Source organism: Elephas maximus (genome assembly GCF_024166365.1).
Source record: "Elephas maximus indicus isolate mEleMax1 chromosome Y unlocalized genomic scaffold, mEleMax1 primary haplotype SUPER_Y_unloc_2, whole genome shotgun sequence".
In the NCBI taxonomy this organism is placed as follows: domain Eukaryota; kingdom Metazoa; phylum Chordata; class Mammalia; order Proboscidea; family Elephantidae; genus Elephas; species Elephas maximus.
Window position 1 is genome coordinate 1,084,400 of NW_026060238.1, and position 10,524 is coordinate 1,094,923.

Below are 10,524 nucleotides of genomic sequence, written 5' to 3' on the forward strand. Positions count from 1 at the left end.
GTTTAGGGTTACGGTAAGAATTAGAGTTACGGTTACAGTTAAGGTGAGGGTTTTGGGTAAGTGTTAGGACTAGGGTTAGGGTTAGGGCTAGGGTTAGGGTTAGAGTTAGGGTTAGGTGTTAGGGTTAGGTTTAAGTTTATGATAGGCTTAAAGTTAGGTTAAGGTTAGGTTAGTGTTAGGGTCAGTGTTAGGATTAGGATTGGGTTCAGGGCGAGGGTTAGGGTCAGAGATATACTTAGGGTTATGTTTAGGGTCACAAGTGGGCCAAGGTTAAGGTTAGGGTTAAAGTTAGGGTTAGCTTTAGGTTAGGGATAGGGTGAAGTTTAAGATAGGTTGAGGGTTAGGGTTATGGCTAAGGTTTGGGTTTGTTTTTAGGTTAGTGTTAAGGTTGTGTTTCAGGTTAGAGCTAAGTTTCCGGGTTTTGTTTAGTTTTCGGGTTAGGGTTAGATTTTAGGTTAGAGTTAGGTATAACAGTTAGGGTTACGATTTGTGTTAGGCATTGTGGTTGGGGTGAGGGTTAGATTTAGGGTTAGGGTTGGGTAGGTTTAGGATTATGGTTAGGGTAAGGTGTCAGGGGTTAGAGGTGTAGTTTAGGGTTAGGGTTTGGGTGAGGGTACTGGTTAGGCATTGTGGTTCCGGTCATGGTTAGGTTTAGTTTAGGGTTAGGGTTAGGTTTCTAATTAGTTTTCGGGTTAGAGTTAGAGTTAAGGTTAATGTTTGGGTTAGGCTTTTGTCTTAGGGGTTAGGGTTTGGGTTAGGGATAGTGTTATCGTTAGGGCTTAGGGGTTTCAGGTTAGTGTTCTGCTTAGGGCTAGGGTTAGCATTAGGGTTAGGGTTGAAGGATACTGTTAGGAGTTAGAGTGAGGGTTACGGCGGTTAGTTTCACAGCTAAGGTGAGGGTTTAGGGTAAGTGTTATGATTAGGGTTAGAGTTAGAGTTAGGTTTAGGTTCAGGGTTAGGGTTCGGTGTAGGATAAGAGTTAGCTTTATGTCCAGGTTTAGGATTAGAGTTAGTGTTCTATTTAGGGTCAAGGTTAGAATTAGGGTTAGGATTAGGATTACGTTTAGGTTTAGTTTCAGAGCTGTTGAAAGGGTTAAATTTAGGGTTACAGAGGGACTAGCGTTGTGGTTAGGGTTAGGTTTAAGGTAAGGGTTTGGGTTGGGATTAGGTTTAATTTTAGTGTTAGGGTTTGCATGAAGTTTAGGTTAGGGTTAAGGTTATTTTTATGGTTAGGACTAGAGTTTGGGTTTGTGTTCAGGTTAGTGTTAAGGTTAGGTTTAGGGTTCGGTTAGGGTTAGGGCTTATGTTTAGGGTTAGCGTTAGGTTTAGGTTTAGGGGTAGTGTGAAGTTTAGGTTAAGGGCGAAAGTTAGAAATAGGTTGAGGAGTATAGATAGTGTTAGACGTTAAGTTTAGGGTGTTAGGGTTAGGTATATGGTTGGGTAGGGTTGAGTTTCGGGTTAATATTAGGATTAGGGTTAGATTAGGGTTACTGTTCGTATTAGGGTTAGGTTTAGGGATAAGTTTGGAGGTAGCATTATGTTTAGGGTTGGGGATACGGTTAAGGGTTAGGGAGAGGGTTAGGGTTAGGTTGACACTTCAGGTGAGGGTTATGGTAATTGTTATGGTTAGGGTTAGATTTGGAGTTAGGCTTAGGTTTAGGGTGAAGTTTCCGTTAATAGTCAGGGTTAGGGTTAAGGTTAGATTAGGGTTAAGGTTAGTGTTAGAGATCGGTATAGGTTTAGGCTTAGGGTTTGGGCAAGGTTAGGGTTAAGGCTAGGTTCACGGTAAATGGTAGGGCTAGCTTAGGGTTAGGGTTAGGTTTAGAGTAAGAATTAGTGCTAGGAATTAGGGTTAGGGTTAGGGTTAGGTTTAGAGTTATTGTTAGGTTAAGGGTTAAGTTTAAGGTAGAGTTAAGCTTAGGGTTAAGTTTAGGGTTAGAGGAAGAGTCAAGTTTAGAGTTATTGTTAGGTTTAGGGTTAAGTTTAAGGCAGAGTTAAGGTTAGGGTTAAGTTTAGGGTTAGAGGAAGAGTCAGGTTTAGGTAAGTGTTAGGGCTAGGGTGAGGGATAGCGTTAGGGGATCGTGTGAGTGTTAGTGTTAGGTTCACAATTAAGCTGATGTTTTACGGTGTTACGGTTAGGGGTAGGGTTAGGGTTAGGTTTAGGGTTAGGCCTAGAGTTAGGGGATTGTTTAGGGTTTGGTTTAGTTTTAGGCTTAGGGTTAGGCTTAGCTTTTGGGTAAAATTAGGTCGAGGATGAGGGTTAGGGTAAGGGTTAGGTTTTGGTGTTTGAGTTAAGGTTAGGGGTAGCTTTAGGGGTAGGGTTAGGTTTAGGTGTTTGGGTAAATATTAGGGTCAGGTATAGGGTTAGGTTTAGGGTTAAGGTTAGGTTTAGGTTTCGGGTTAGGTTTAGGGTGAAGTTGAAGTTAAGGGTGAGAGTTGAGCTTAAGGTTAGAGTTAGTGGTTAGGGTTAGGGTTAAGTTTAGGATGAAGTTTAGGGTTAAGGTTGGGTTTAGATTTAGGGTTAGGTTAAGTGTTAGGGTTAAGTCATGTTAAGTTTAGGACTAGGTGAAGGTTAGGGATAGGGTTAGGTTAAGGTTTGGGGTTAGGTTTTGATGTTAGGGTGAGGGTTATTGCTGGGTTTCCATTTAAGCGGAGTGTGTAGGGTAAGTTTTAGCGTTAGGAATAGGGTTAGAGTTCGATTTGGGGTCAGGGTTAGAGTTAAGTTTAGGGTTAGGTTTACGGTTAGGTTTAGGGCTAGGGTCAGGGTTGGCGGAGATTTAGTGTTATGTTTAGTTTTAGGGTTAGTGTTAGGGGGAAGCTTATGTTAAGCGTGAGGTTTAGGGTTGCGGTTAGGGTTCATGTTCAGGTCAGGGTTAGGGTTAGGTTTAGGTTGAGGTTTAGGGTTATGTTTAGTAATAGTGTTAATTTTGGTTAGGGTTAGGGTTTGAATGAAGTTAGGGTAGGTTTAGGGTTATGGTTAGCGTGAAATTTTGCTTAAGGGTGAGGGTTCGGCTTAGGATTACGGTTTGAGTTATGGTTACTGGTTAAGGTTATGTTTAGGGTTTAGATTAGGTTTAGGCTAAGGATTTGGGTTAGAGTTAGGGTTAGGGGTTAGTGTTTCAGTTAGGTTTAGGTAGGGTTGTACTTAGGGTCAAGTTTAGGGTTACGGTAAGAATTAGAGTTACGGTTACAGTTAAGGTGAGGGTTTTGGGTAAGTGTTAGGACTAGGGTTAGGGTTAGGGCTAGGGTTAGGGTTAGAGTTAGGGTTAGGTGTTAGGGTTAGGTTTAAGTTTATGATAGGCTTAAAGTTAGGTTAAGGTTAGGTTAGTGTTAGGGTGAGAGTTAGGATTAGGATTGGGTTCAGGGCGAGGGTTAGGGTCAGAGATATACTAAGGGTTATGTTTAGGGTCACAAGTGGGCCAAGGTTAAGGTTAGGGTTAAAGTTAGGGTTAGCTTTAGGTTAGGGATAGGGTGAAGTTTAAGATAGGTTGAGGGTTAGGGTTATGGCTAAGGTTTGGGTTTGTTTTTAGGTTAGTGTTAAGGTTGTGTTTCAGGTTAGAGCTAAGTTTCCGGGTTTTGTTTAGTTTTCGGGTTAGGGTTAGATTTTAGGTTAGAGTTAGGTATAACAGTTAGGGTTACGATTTGTGTTAGGCATTGTGGTTGGGGTGAGGGTTAGATTTAGGGTTAGGGTTGGGTAGGTTTAGGATTATGGTTAGGGAAAGGTGTCAGGGGTTAGAGGTGTAGTTTAGGGTTAGGGTTTGGGTGAGGGTACTGGTTAGGCATTGTGGTTCCGGTCATGGTTAGGTTTAGTTTAGGGTTAGGGTTAGGTTTCTAATTAGTTTTCGGGTTAGAGTTAGAGTTAAGGTTAATGTTTGGGTTAGGCTTTTGTCTTAGGGGTTAGGGTTTGGGTTAGGGATAGTGTTATCGTTAGGGCTTAGGGGTTTCAGGTTAGTGTTCTGCTTAGGGCTAGGGTTAGCATTAGGGTTAGGGTTGAAGGATACTGTTAGGAGTTAGAGTGAGGGTTACGGCGGTTAGTTTCACAGCTAAGGTGAGGGTTTAGGGTAAGTGTTATGATTAGGGTTAGAGTTAGAGTTAGGTTTAGGTTCAGGGTTAGGGTTCGGTGTAGGATAAGAGTTAGCTTTATGTCCAGGTTTAGGATTAGAGTTAGTGTTCTATTTAGGGTCAAGGTTAGAATTAGGGTTAGGATTAGGATTACGTTTAGGTTTAGTTTCAGAGCTGTTGAAAGGGTTAAATTTAGGGTTACAGAGGGACTAGCGTTGTGGTTAGGGTTAGGTTTAAGGTAAGGGTTTGGGTTGGGATTAGGTTTAATTTTAGTGTTAGGGTTTGCATGAAGTTTAGGTTAGGGTTAAGGTTATTTTTATGGTTAGGGCTAGAGTTTGGGTTTGTGTTCAGGTTAGTGTTAAGGTTAGGTTTAGGGTTCGGTTAGGGTTAGGGCTTATGTTTAGGGTTAGCGTTAGGTTTAGGTTTAGGGGTAGTGTGAAGTTTAGGTTAAGGGCGAAAGTTAGAAATAGGTTGAGGAGTATAGATAGTGTTAGACGTTAAGTTTAGGGTGTTAGGGTTAGGTATATGGTTGGGTAGGGTTGAGTTTCGGGTTAATATTAGGATTAGGGTTAGATTAGGGTTACTGTTCGTATTAGGGTTAGGTTTAGGGATAAGTTTGGAGGTAGCATTATGTTTAGGGTTGGGGATACGGTTAAGGGTTAGGGAGAGGGTTAGGGTTAGGTTGACACTTCAGGTGAGGGTTATGGTAATTGTTATGGTTAGGGTTAGATTTGGAGTTAGGCTTAGGTTTAGGGTGAAGTTTCCGTTAATAGTCAGGGTTAGGGTTAAGGTTAGATTAGGGTTAAGGTTAGTGTTAGAGATCGGTATAGGTTTAGGCTTAGGGTTTGGGCAAGGTTAGGGTTAAGGCTAGGTTCACGGTAAATGGTAGGGCTAGCTTAGGGTTAGGGTTAGGTTTAGAGTAAGAATTAGTGCTAGGAATTAGGGTTAGGGTTAGGGTTAGGTTTAGAGTTATTGTTAGGTTAAGGGTTAAGTTTAAGGTAGAGTTAAGCTTAGGGTTAAGTTTAGGGTTAGAGGAAGAGTCAAGTTTAGAGTTATTGTTAGGTTTAGGGTTAAGTTTAAGGCAGAGTTAAGGTTAGGGTTAAGTTTAGGGTTAGAGGAAGAGTCAGGTTTAGGTAAGTGTTAGGGCTAGGGTGAGGGATAGCGTTAGGGGATCGTGTGAGTGTTAGTGTTAGGTTCACAATTAAGCTGATGTTTTACGGTGTTACGGTTAGGGGTAGGGTTAGGGTTAGGTTTAGGGTTAGGCCTAGAGTTAGGGGATTGTTTAGGGTTTGGTTTAGTTTTAGGCTTAGGGTTAGGCTTAGCTTTTGGGTAAAATTAGGTCGAGGATGAGGGTTAGGGTAAGGGTTAGGTTTTGGTGTTTGAGTTAAGGTTAGGGGTAGCTTTAGGGGTAGGGTTAGGTTTAGGTGTTTGGGTAAATATTAGGGTCAGGTATAGGGTTAGGTTTAGGGTTAAGGTTAGGTTTAGGTTTCGGGTTAGGTTTAGGGTGAAGTTGAAGTTAAGGGTGAGAGTTGAGCTTAAGGTTAGAGTTAGTGGTTAGGGTTAGGGTTAAGTTTAGGATGAAGTTTAGGGTTAAGGTTGGGTTTAGATTTAGGGTTAGGTTAAGTGTTAGGGTTAAGTCATGTTAAGTTTAGGACTAGGTGAAGGTTAGGGATAGGGTTAGGTTAAGGTTTGGGGTTAGGTTTTGATGTTAGGGTGAGGGTTATTGCTGGGTTTCCATTTAAGCGGAGTGTGTAGGGTAAGTTTTAGCGTTAGGAATAGGGTTAGAGTTCGATTTGGGGTCAGGGTTAGAGTTAAGTTTAGGGTTAGGTTTACGGTTAGGTTTAGGGCTAGGGTCAGGGTTGGCGGAGATTTAGTGTTATGTTTAGTTTTAGGGTTAGTGTTAGGGGGAAGCTTATGTTAAGCGTGAGGTTTAGGGTTGCGGTTAGGGTTCATGTTCAGGTCAGGGTTAGGGTTAGGTTTAGGTTGAGGTTTAGGGTTATGTTTAGTAATAGTGTTAATTTTGGTTAGGGTTAGGGTTTGAATGAAGTTAGGGTAGGTTTAGGGTTATGGTTAGCGTGAAATTTTGCTTAAGGGTGAGGGTTCGGCTTAGGATTACGGTTTGAGTTATGGTTACTGGTTAAGGTTATGTTTAGGGTTTAGATTAGGTTTAGGCTAAGGATTTGGGTTAGAGTTAGGGTTAGGGGTTAGTGTTTCAGTTAGGTTTAGGTAGGGTTGTACTTAGGGTCAAGTTTAGGGTTACGGTAAGAATTAGAGTTACGGTTACAGTTAAGGTGAGGGTTTTGGGTAAGTGTTAGGACTAGGGTTAGGGTTAGGGCTAGGGTTAGGGTTAGAGTTAGGGTTAGGTGTTAGGGTTAGGTTTAAGTTTATGATAGGCTTAAAGTTAGGTTAAGGTTAGGTTAGTGTTAGGGTGAGAGTTAGGATTAGGATTGGGTTCAGGGCGAGGGTTAGGGTCAGAGATATACTAAGGGTTATGTTTAGGGTCACAAGTGGGCCAAGGTTAAGGTTAGGGTTAAAGTTAGGGTTAGCTTTAGGTTAGGGATAGGGTGAAGTTTAAGATAGGTTGAGGGTTAGGGTTATGGCTAAGGTTTGGGTTTGTTTTTAGGTTAGTGTTAAGGTTGTGTTTCAGGTTAGAGCTAAGTTTCCGGGTTTTGTTTAGTTTTCGGGTTAGGGTTAGATTTTAGGTTAGAGTTAGGTATAACAGTTAGGGTTACGATTTGTGTTAGGCATTGTGGTTGGGGTGAGGGTTAGATTTAGGGTTAGGGTTGGGTAGGTTTAGGATTATGGTTAGGGAAAGGTGTCAGGGGTTAGAGGTGTAGTTTAGGGTTAGGGTTTGGGTGAGGGTACTGGTTAGGCATTGTGGTTCCGGTCATGGTTAGGTTTAGTTTAGGGTTAGGGTTAGGTTTCTAATTAGTTTTCGGGTTAGAGTTAGAGTTAAGGTTAATGTTTGGGTTAGGCTTTTGTCTTAGGGGTTAGGGTTTGGGTTAGGGATAGTGTTATCGTTAGGGCTTAGGGGTTTCAGGTTAGTGTTCTGCTTAGGGCTAGGGTTAGCATTAGGGTTAGGGTTGAAGGATACTGTTAGGAGTTAGAGTGAGGGTTACGGCGGTTAGTTTCACAGCTAAGGTGAGGGTTTAGGGTAAGTGTTATGATTAGGGTTAGAGTTAGAGTTAGGTTTAGGTTCAGGGTTAGGGTTCAGTGTAGGATAAGAGTTAGCTTTATGTCCAGGTTTAGGATTAGAGTTAGTGTTCTATTTAGGGTCAAGGTTAGAATTAGGGTTAGGATTAGGATTACGTTTAGGTTTAGTTTCAGAGCTGTTGAAAGGGTTAAATTTAGGGTTACAGAGGGACTAGCGTTGTGGTTAGGGTTAGGTTTAAGGTAAGGGTTTGGGTTGGGATTAGGTTTAATTTTAGTGTTAGGGTTTGCATGAAGTTTAGGTTAGGGTTAAGGTTATTTTTATGGTTAGGGCTAGAGTTTGGGTTTGTGTTCAGGTTAGTGTTAAGGTTAGGTTTAGGGTTCGGTTAGGGTTAGGGCTTATGTTTAGGGTTAGCGTTAGGTTTAGGTTTAGGGGTAGTGTGAAGTTTAGGTTAAGGGCGAAAGTTAGAAATAGGTTGAGGAGTATAGATAGTGTTAGACGTTAAGTTTAGGGTGTTAGGGTTAGGTATATGGTTGGGTAGGGTTGAGTTTCGGGTTAATATTAGGATTAGGGTTAGATTAGGGTTACTGTTCGTATTAGGGTTAGGTTTAGGGATAAGTTTGGAGGTAGCATTATGTTTAGGGTTGGGGATACGGTTAAGGGTTAGGGAGAGGGTTAGGGTTAGGTTGACACTTCAGGTGAGGGTTATGGTAATTGTTATGGTTAGGGTTAGATTTGGAGTTAGGCTTAGGTTTAGGGTGAAGTTTCCGTTAATAGTCAGGGTTAGGGTTAAGGTTAGATTAGGGTTAAGGTTAGTGTTAGAGATCGGTATAGGTTTAGGCTTAGGGTTTGGGCAAGGTTAGGGTTAAGGCTAGGTTCACGGTAAATGGTAGGGCTAGCTTAGGGTTAGGGTTAGGTTTAGAGTAAGAATTAGTGCTAGGAATTAGGGTTAGGGTTAGGGTTAGGTTTAGAGTTATTGTTAGGTTAAGGGTTAAGTTTAAGGTAGAGTTAAGCTTAGGGTTAAGTTTAGGGTTAGAGGAAGAGTCAAGTTTAGAGTTATTGTTAGGTTTAGGGTTAAGTTTAAGGCAGAGTTAAGGTTAGGGTTAAGTTTAGGGTTAGAGGAAGAGTCAGGTTTAGGTAAGTGTTAGGGCTAGGGTGAGGGATAGCGTTAGGGGATCGTGTGAGTGTTAGTGTTAGGTTCACAATTAAGCTGATGTTTTACGGTGTTACGGTTAGGGGTAGGGTTAGGGTTAGGTTTAGGGTTAGGCCTAGAGTTAGGGGATTGTTTAGGGTTTGGTTTAGTTTTAGGCTTAGGGTTAGGCTTAGCTTTTGGGTAAAATTAGGTCGAGGATGAGGGTTAGGGTAAGGGTTAGGTTTTGGTGTTTGAGTTAAGGTTAGGGGTAGCTTTAGGGGTAGGGTTAGGTTTAGGTGTTTGGGTAAATATTAGGGTCAGGTATAGGGTTAGGTTTAGGGTTAAGGTTAGGTTTAGGTTTCGGGTTAGGTTTAGGGTGAAGTTGAAGTTAAGGGTGAGAGTTGAGCTTAAGGTTAGAGTTAGTGGTTAGGGTTAGGGTTAAGTTTAGGATGAAGTTTAGGGTTAAGGTTGGGTTTAGATTTAGGGTTAGGTTAAGTGTTAGGGTTAAGTCATGTTAAGTTTAGGACTAGGTGAAGGTTAGGGATAGGGTTAGGTTAAGGTTTGGGGTTAGGTTTTGATGTTAGGGTGAGGGTTATTGCTGGGTTTCCATTTAAGCGGAGTGTGTAGGGTAAGTTTTAGCGTTAGGAATAGGGTTAGAGTTCGATTTGGGGTCAGGGTTAGAGTTAAGTTTAGGGTTAGGTTTACGGTTAGGTTTAGGGCTAGGGTCAGGGTTGGCGGAGATTTAGTGTTATGTTTAGTTTTAGGGTTAGTGTTAGGGGGAAGCTTATGTTAAGCGTGAGGTTTAGGGTTGCGGTTAGGGTTCATGTTCAGGTCAGGGTTAGGGTTAGGTTTAGGTTGAGGTTTAGGGTTATGTTTAGTAATAGTGTTAATTTTGGTTAGGGTTAGGGTTTGAATGAAGTTAGGGTAGGTTTAGGGTTATGGTTAGCGTGAAATTTTGCTTAAGGGTGAGGGTTCGGCTTAGGATTACGGTTTGAGTTATGGTTACTGGTTAAGGTTATGTTTAGGGTTTAGATTAGGTTTAGGCTAAGGATTTGGGTTAGAGTTAGGGTTAGGGGTTAGTGTTTCAGTTAGGTTTAGGTAGGGTTGTACTTAGGGTCAAGTTTAGGGTTACGGTAAGAATTAGAGTTACGGTTACAGTTAAGGTGAGGGTTTTGGGTAAGTGTTAGGACTAGGGTTAGGGTTAGGGCTAGGGTTAGGGTTAGAGTTAGGGTTAGGTGTTAGGGTTAGGTTTAAGTTTATGATAGGCTTAAAGTTAGGTTAAGGTTAGGTTAGTGTTAGGGTGAGAGTTAGGATTAGGATTGGGTTCAGGGCGAGGGTTAGGGTCAGAGATATACTAAGGGTTATGTTTAGGGTCACAAGTGGGCCAAGGTTAAGGTTAGGGTTAAAGTTAGGGTTAGCTTTAGGTTAGGGATAGGGTGAAGTTTAAGATAGGTTGAGGGTTAGGGTTATGGCTAAGGTTTGGGTTTGTTTTTAGGTTAGTGTTAAGGTTGTGTTTCAGGTTAGAGCTAAGTTTCCGGGTTTTGTTTAGTTTTCGGGTTAGGGTTAGATTTTAGGTTAGAGTTAGGTATAACAGTTAGGGTTACGATTTGTGTTAGGCATTGTGGTTGGGGTGAGGGTTAGATTTAGGGTTAGGGTTGGGTAGGTTTAGGATTATGGTTAGGGAAAGGTGTCAGGGGTTAGAGGTGTAGTTTAGGGTTAGGGTTTGGGTGAGGGTACTGGTTAGGCATTGTGGTTCCGGTCATGGTTAGGTTTAGTTTAGGGTTAGGGTTAGGTTTCTAATTAGTTTTCGGGTTAGAGTTAGAGTTAAGGTTAATGTTTGGGTTAGGCTTTTGTCTTAGGGGTTAGGGTTTGGGTTAGGGATAGTGTTATCGTTAGGGCTTAGGGGTTTCAGGTTAGTGTTCTGCTTAGGGCTAGGGTTAGCATTAGGGTTAGGGTTGAAGGATACTGTTAGGAGTTAGAGTGAGGGTTACGGCGGTTAGTTTCACAGCTAAGGTGAGGGTTTAGGGTAAGTGTTATGATTAGGGTTAGAGTTAGAGTTAGGTTTAGGTTCAGGGTTAGGGTTCAGTGTAGGATAAGAGTTAGCTTTATGTCCAGGTTTAGGATTAGAGTTAGTGTTCTATTTAGGGTCAAGGTTAGAATTAGGGTTAGGATTAGGATT